At 26.8% G+C, this 9,477-nt stretch overlaps 1 pseudogene; it reads left to right on the top strand.

Annotated features, from left to right (window-relative positions):
* Nucleotides 1–6,319, top strand: part of LOC125046873 — a 26,290-nt pseudogene extending 19,971 nt beyond the window's left edge.
* The last annotated feature ends 3,158 nt before the right edge of the window (nucleotides 6,320–9,477 follow it).

Raw genomic sequence — 9,477 nt, 5'->3', positions numbered from 1 at the left:
TTTCCTGTTAAAACTTCCTGCTGTTAAAATTGAAATTAGACCCAACCGTGAAAACAATACTATTGTAGGGGAAAAGAGGGTATAAAAATTGACAATATTTCTGTTGGAGAATAGCATGAACGTCTATGATACCATAATGTGGAAATGAATTATTCATTAGCAAATTAAAACACAATACAATAATGCATTTGAAATCATCATCATCGAAAAGTTCAAGGACGAGGATTAAGGACCGCGATATACATTTCCATACTATTATATATAGACTCGTATGATAGAATCCGGCTACCGGATATTATCGAGATATGGCTGATTTTCCTCTAATGTTCTTTTGAGCATTAATTTTTAAGTGGGAATCTACTTTGAAATATTATTTTTTTTTAAACTAATATTAAAAGAGGAACACGACGTATTCCTTAATTTAAAATGTAACACTATATTCGTTCCCAATTATAAAATATTATTCTTTGGTACATGTTGTGAATCAAGATTTACAACTTGATAAAAAATAAACAAATCTCTAATCATTACTTGTCTTCCATAATAAGGTAATGATAATTTGTTATTCTTATAGAATAATAAAACTTTACTCTGTATGCTATTAGTTATGAAATTAACATCATATAATATAGGTGATGGAAATTGCTGTACTAGTGATTTCCTATTACATGAAATGCAATCAGCTTATTAACAATTTGCTATTTAAATTTAAATAAAGGCTGGAATTAAAGCTACTATAAGATACTTAGAAATGAAATGATTAAGAAAGTTTTCATCTGCACTATATTACAAAGAAGAATATAAATACCTAAATAAAAAATACAAGAAGAAGTATAAGGAGATCTTAGTGATACAATTACATATTATATTAGATTTTTTTGTGGATAAATGTGGTTTTAATAAGTTTATAGCGATAGACATTTGAAAAAGAAAAAAAACTTCCTCTGATTAAACAAAAAATGTAAAGTTATCATTATCCTTGGATATTTTGATTAAACATGATTTATCATTTTTTAGTTTACCGATTGCAGCCGGTATTGTAGTTTATGAATATCTTACACAAAATAATACAAATTTACAATTAGTAAAGGATGCGGCAAGATATTAATATCCAAAGAAAAATATCTTCAATATTCCAAGGCGACAGATAATCCTATTTTGATTGATGCAAAAATAAAAAATATGAGTCTTAGTTTTATAACAAGAAAATGAAACAAACTGTGCATTGTTATTATGTAAATCCATGTTATAGATTATTGTCCTGAAAAGGATACAAAAAGTAAAATATTTAATCTCAAACGACTCTTCAGTATCATTGACATTGACAATAACAAATTTAGGAATTGTCTAGGTACCGTATATGATAATATAGATGTAAGCGATTTACTTCCTAATATTACGCATGGAAGTAAATCGCTAGACTGGTATTCAAAACTTGATAAAAATATGGATGCTAAAATGATTATTCCCGACAAGAATGACGAACAGTCTATATGAACGGAATCATTAAGAATGATAATATATCTACTAATATAAATCGAAATACAATTCAGAACACATATATGACGATATTGATGAACATGTTTATATTGATTGAATAGGAAGATAAATAATAATAATTATATGTTACTATCAGCCAATGAACAGAAGGTATCTGAAAAAAGGTTATTATAAAACAAAGGATACGAACAATACAAGGACCCGAGACAAATAGCCCCTAACACGACTTACGATGTACCCAAAAGTATTTATCGTATACCAAACCTATATATTATCATTCTAACATTTACCCAGAAAAAGTAAAATTTGCCAGATGGAATCGATAACATGTACACCTTCAATAACATCACATGGTTCTCACTATGATATACCTAAAATACCAACAGTATCTATGACTGTAAAAGATTTATGATTCAATGTCCCATGTGTCAAAAATATAACATACATCGTGTATTATCAAATGTAATGAATGTCAGATAAAATTAGAAATTCTCATTAAATACAACGATATATAATCAATTAAATACCAAAATTTTATATATATATTTATATATATATAAAATGAAATATAAATTGTATACTATCCATTGGCATATAATAAATATAATGAGTATATTATAGAGTATTTATATTCATATCTTATTCATCATCTAAAACATAATCCAAATCCATATTAATTTATATATTCATATACATATAAAAATATATCAAAGGACCGTTACAATTCACCTACTCTATAGATTTATTATTGAAACTAGTATTGAAACTAAACAAGTATCTATATAGAAATATAGTATTGAAACTACAAAGTATCTATATAGAAATATAGTATTGAAACTAATAAGTATCTATATAGAAATATAGTATTGAAACTAAATAAGTATCTATATAGAAATATAGTATTGAAACTAATAAGTATTATATAGAAATATAGTATATAGAAACTAAATAAGTGTCTATACAGTATTGAAACTAAATAAGTGTCTATACAGTATTGAAACTAAATAAGTATCTATAAAGTATTGAAACTAAATAAGTATCTATAAGTATTGAAACTAAATAAGTGACTATATAGAAATATAGTATTGAAACTAAATAAATATCTATATAAAAGTTAATATTTTGATTTCATTATTGTATAAAATATAAAACATGAAACGAAACAATGATTGTATTGAAAAGGAAAAGGAGACCGAAGATATCCAGATAATGTAATAAACCACCTGCCCAAAAATACTCCAAGCTGGAACTTGGGCTAGATTATGATCCTTCTAAGGACAATTATCATCCATTAACGATGCTTCTGGAAGCAGGGTGAAGAGTAAGAATCCTTTGTATAATGTTAATTATTTAATATTACCGTAAATGAACACACTTTTATTGGTTATATTAAGAGGTTTAATTACATATTTACTAATTTCAGGACACCTTATATGGCTCTAGTCAACACTATGAAATTGATTGAAAAAACAAACGGTCGTTTGAAGATTATTGAGACATTGGCAAATTTCTTCAGATCTGTTATTGTCTTGTCTCCAGATGATTTATTATGTTGTGTCTACCTATGTCTCAATAAAATAGCACCTGCCTTTGAAGGTATGTTGAAGTTTGTAATAATATAAAAAAATAATAAAATATATTGATCTATTCATTGATAAATTTATATATATATTATATATATATATATAATATATATATATATATATATCCAACAAGTATATTCTTTTTTCTTAGGCACCGAGCTGGGTATAGGAGAAAATATTCTTATGCGAGCAATTGCCCAAGCTTCAAGACATAGTATTGAGAAGATTAAACAAGATAGAAAACAGAAAGGTGATCTCGGTATTGTTGCTGAACAATGCCATTCGACTGAAAGAATCACAAATATGCCAAATTTGACAGTAAAAGATCTCTTTGACCAGCTGAAAGAAATTGCATCTCTAGCTGGCAATGATGTAGGTTATATAAATTTATATATTTAAACTAAATATAACATCAAAATATCATAATAATAATATACATTATATATATATATATTATATATATTATAATATTGAAGCAAGATATATTCTTATCCTCATACAGGCTCACGGTAAAAAGATTGACAAGATAAAGGATATATATATTGCCTGTCGAGCTTCCGAATCCGTTATCTTGTCCGATCTCTCAATGGAAAACTTCGCATTGGTTTGGCCGAGAAGTCGGTTCTGCAGGTGGGTTTATGGTTTAATCAAAGTCAACATTACCAAATATTGTATATTATATTATTTATAAAGTCTTAGACATTAATATTATAACCTTTTTTATAATATTAAATATATTTTTTTCAGGCCATAGCCCAAGCTAACTACCTTACACCTCCAGGTCAAAAATATCCACCGAATATTATTAATGCGGGCAAAACAATAGGTTCAAAACAGTTAAAAAAACAATTTGAAAAGTACGGTACAATACTAAGCACGATCTACAAGTAAGAATTGTGATCAATGTTTAATTATATAAAAAAAATGTTAGCACTTTTAAAAGTGTCATTGGTTGTTATATGGTACAGTATTTTATATATATAATATTTTTCAAGTTACTATATATTAAATATCCATATTATAATATATATATAATATAATATATATTTAATATTATTATATATATATATTATATCTTATTTTCAGTGAATTCCCTTCATATGATAAGATCATACCAATCCTTTTAACCGAAGGGATTGAGGAACTCCCAAATACTGCTCCCTTACCCTGGAATTCCATTGAAATCGATGTTAGCTCATCCTACTACTGGAATTTCTGAAGTCTTGAAGCGTTTTGAGAATGTCAAGTTTACTTGTGAATTCAAGTATGATGGGGAGAGAGCACAGGTATATATATGTTTACTTCTAATAAATTAGAGTTTGTTTTATATAACCACCTTTTTTAAATTAAATTTATATCTATTCGTTTATATTATATATGTATATATATATATATTACAGATCCATTTAAAGGATGATGGTACAATCAATATATATAGTAGGAATCAAGAAAATAACACAACCAAATATCCGATGTTATTTCCATCTTGAGAAATGTATTGGGAAAAGATGTTAAATCATGTATCATTGACGCGGAGGTTGTGGCTTGGGATAAAGAAAACCAGCAAATCTTACCCTTCCAAGTCCTAAGTACCAGAAAGAGAAAGGTAATATATACATTAACTTTACAATTATATATACATATATAGAAATCCCATAAAATATTACAAATATAAAACTCGAATATAATCTAAAAAAAAATATGTTTTTTTACTTATCAGGGTGTTAATGAAAAGGATCTCAAAGTACACATATGTATATTTCCCTTTGATTTGCTTTATCTGAATGGCGAATCACTGGTCAAGAAGTCATTCGAGATACGTCGTACTCTATTACGAAATAATTTTAAAGAGAAAGAAGGGAGATTTATCTTTGCAAAGAATATGGACTCCACTAATACAGAAGATATTGAAGAATTTATGGAGGAATCCCTTAAAGGTGAATCTACTTTATTCCATTCGCATGGGAAAACATGATATTATAAATCAACATATTATCAAAATCACTATTGCTAATATATAATGTGAATTTTCAGAAAAATGTGAGGGTCTCATGATCAAATCTCTGGATGTGAATGCTATTTACGATAAGGAAAACGATCACACAAATGGTTAAAATTGAAGAAGGACTACCTTAATAGAGTATGTCTCATGTTTTTTTTTCATATATATATAAAACTTGTTAGTTCTTGTATATTACATCGATTGTCATTTAATCATGTAATATATTATATATATATATATATATATATATATATATATATATATATATATAATACAAATTAACTGGTAATAATTCCAGATGGGGGATACAATTGATGTTGTGGTCATTGGAGGCTATTTAGGCCAAGGCAAGCGCACTGGGCAATATGGAAAGTTTCTTGTAGCTTGCTATGATGAAACTAAAGACAAATTCCAGTCTTTGTGCAAGGTATGTTGTTTTTTCTTAATATCCTCAATATTGATATACAAATGAGTATGAAATTCATATTTGAAATATCAATTTTACATTTCAGATTGGTACGGGTTTTACAGAACAAAATTTACAAGAATGTTCTACCCTTTTCCAACAATACATTGTAGAAAAACCAATGACTAATTATAGGTTTGTATTTAGGTTATTATATAGACCGTATCATTTATATTTTTTAATGAATAATTTTTACTGTGGTATGAATTGAACAAGTATATATTTCTTTTAAAAAATTGATATGAATATATTCTTCATTATATTCTAGTTATGAAAATGGTACTGGTCCTGATCACTGGTTTAAGCCTGTGAAAGTTTGGAGAATTAAGTGTGCAGATCTTTCCCTTTCACCTATATACAAAGCTGCAGTAGGACTGGTATGTTTTAACGAATATTAAAATTATTTAATAGAGATATTGTTATATTTTAGAAAAAAAAACAAATATTATTTCTAATGGTGATATTTAATTTTATACTTATAGGTTGATCCAGAAAAGGGCATTTCTTTGAGATTTCCAAGATTTGTAAGAATTCGTGATGATAAAAATCCTAAAGAAATCACAAATGCAGTACAGGTAAAGAAAAATGAAAACATAGCCAAAAATATATATATATATATATATATATATATAATATATAATATATATATATAAATTATTATTTGCAATATAACCATAAATATTATTCTTTCAATTTTAATATTTCTCTTTTTTTCAGATTGCAGACCTCTACAATAACCAATACCAGATGAAAAATAATAAGAAATAAAAATAGATAAATAATATTAATGGAATATCCAGTATATGACTGGAATATCCAATATATGAATATATATGACTCTATGGTCCTAAGGGTTCATATTATGAAAAGTAAATAGATATTATAAAGATTTGAGAAACGTATTTTTAATATAATTGACATGAATATAATAAAGATATAAAAACATATATTTAATATAAATGACACGAATATAATAAAAGATTTAAAATCATATATTTAATATAAATGACACTAAAATATTTTAAAAACATATATTTAATATAAATGACACGAATATAATAAAAGATTTAAAATCATATATTTAATATAAATGACACGAATATAATAAAGATTTAAAAACATATATTTGTAATGTAAATGAAATGAATATAATAAAGATTTAATAAATATGCTTGTAATATAAATTACATGAACATAATAAAGATTTAAGAAATATATTTGTAATGTAGGTTGGGGATGAATTCACTGATATTGTAAATATAGAAACTAATCATTTGTATGATTAATATAAATATTATTATATTTCCATATAACTATAATAGATATAGATATAGATATATATATATATTATATGACAAGCAAATCAAAGACAAGTTCTATAGCAATGAGGGGGTGAACCTTTTTCATTATCTGTCGATCAGTATATATCGGTTATTGAATAACTGTATAATTACCAAGAGGTAAAGATATAAAAATTCCTAAATACTGAGATATATATATATATATATATTCAATTGGTATATAACGATAAGATTCAAAAGATGTATAGAACAAGAAGAGAAAAATATCTGGAACAGCGTGAGAAGATAAGAGATGATCACAACAAAATGTTGATAGAGCTAAACCAAGTTAAGAAAAGGTGGACAGAATATAATACAAGTCTTTATTCAGAAGCGAATACAATAAAAAGACCAACATGGAGGAGATATATGATCGAGGGGCCAATAACGAGTAAAGAGAGATTAAACATGCAATAAAAAAGATAGAGATGGAAAATGAAATACTATATGATTATGTTTCTCTTGAAAACAATTCAATCTTTAAAAGAGATTGTGAGCTTGTTGAATATTGTTAATTATGTATATGATTCGAAAGTCCTTTTTGAGGAACTACTCGAGTCTATCCTCACGGTCCTACCCAAAAGATCTGAAACTATAAATGATAAAGTTGACAGAGTCATTATTCTAATGAGTTATGTAACGAAAATCGTTTTAAGAGTAATATTTACTCGGAATAGAACAATCATTAGAAAAAGGGACACAGATGAACAGTTTGGATATAGATTTGAAAAAGAAACAAGAAATGCAATTTTCTGTTTGAGAATGTTAATAAGAAAATCCATTGAAAAACAAAAAGACTTGTATATATGTTATATGAACTATGTGAAGCCGTTCACCTGTATAAAGTATGATAAACTGAAAGAATTGCAAGAGAAACTAGAGATCGATAGAAGAGATCGTAAATTAATAAGTAGCCTATACCATGATAAAAAAGTTGCCATCAATTTCCAAAAAGAATTGGATGACTGGGTAGAGATAAAGAAAGACTGTGAGTTATCACCAGATTTATTCAACATGTATAGCGAAGAAGCTCTCGATAAAATAAGGGCATGCGAGGGGGTCGATTTAGAGGGGACGAAACTATAACAACTTTTAGATATGCAGATAACATTGTTTTTGATTGCAGACAGTGAAGAAAAACTTCAGAGAATATTGGATATTGTAACCCAAGGAAAGTGAGCGAGTGGGATCAAAGATAAAATACCAGAAATGCCCATGTGATGGCGACTAGCAAGAAAGTACATATACCGGAATGTTGTGTCACAAGTAAACGGAGTACTAATTAAACAAGTGGATCATTTCAAATATTTAGGCAGTTGGATAACAATCGGATGGTAGATCAGATACGGATATCAAATACAGGATCAATTTAGCCAAAAAAGCATTTATGGACATGAGTAGAGATATTTTATACAAATAATCTAAACCTGGAAAATAAAATATTTTTTATTGAACCATTTATATGGCCAGTATTGTTGTATGGATGCGAGTCGTGGACGAAACTAAACATATGGAAAAAAGGCTTGAAGCAATAGAAATATGGTTTTATAAAAAAATGGATAAATAAACAAAGATGCGGATGAAGACCTTTTGGACTCGATGGAAATAAAAAGACAGCTACTAGATAAGACCAGGTTAATAGATAAGATCAGGTTTAACGCAATGGAATTTTATTGGATAATGAACTTGGAAGAGAGGGAGGGATAGAAAAAAATATCATGGAAACTGAAATGGCAGGAAAAAGAGCAAGAGGTAAAACAAAGATCTTTAAGATGTTAGACTGGATAACGAATGAATTCAATGTTAAAGATGGAGAGCAGTTGGGTATAATTATAGATAGTTGGAAAAGAAATTTAGAGAGGGAGGGAGGGAGTTGAACTAATATAATCCATCTATACCATTATTCTATAATGATAATATATAATATATTATTAATAATATATATATTTTATAAAATAATAATATATATAATAAAATAATATATTATATATATAATAAAATAAAGATATAAATGTGAAAAGTCCCTTATCATCAACTTGTATGTCAATACAAGTTAATATATATATATATATATTGTATATGTAAATAAAAAACAAGAGTATAAAAAACACAATTTTTTTATTTTAAACAAAAAAATAATATTATTGGTAATGTAGTCGTATTTGTGACCTTATAGATTTAGTCAATGGCGTAGTCGTAATTTGTGACCTTATAGACTCATAAATTTTTTTAGTCAATGTTCGGAATTATAACCATCATGATTGTAAATATCCTCTAGTTCCTGTCTCCTTTGTTCTATATATTTAGAGTTGGTACTCTTCTCTTTTTGATGTTACCTTGAAATACCTTTTTAATGAGTAGAAGATGTTGAGGTTTAAATTTACTATCACGTTTTTTATATATTATAGGAATATCCTCATCCATATATTATTATTATTTTATTATTATTATCATGGATAAAACTAGTGCCAGGTTAACACTATTATTAACATTTAAATTTTTGGCAAAATTTCATTTTTATCACCGTAGGGTAGCGGAGATAAAATGATACGTCATCAACGATATTTTCTTGTGAAGGTTCCCCTT

This window comes from Penaeus chinensis, chromosome 39 (genome assembly GCF_019202785.1).
Source record: "Penaeus chinensis breed Huanghai No. 1 chromosome 39, ASM1920278v2, whole genome shotgun sequence".
Lineage (NCBI taxonomy): Eukaryota > Metazoa > Arthropoda > Malacostraca > Decapoda > Penaeidae > Penaeus > Penaeus chinensis.
Note: the sequence above shows the minus strand (reverse complement) of the source record. Positions and strands in the feature narration are given on the sequence as shown.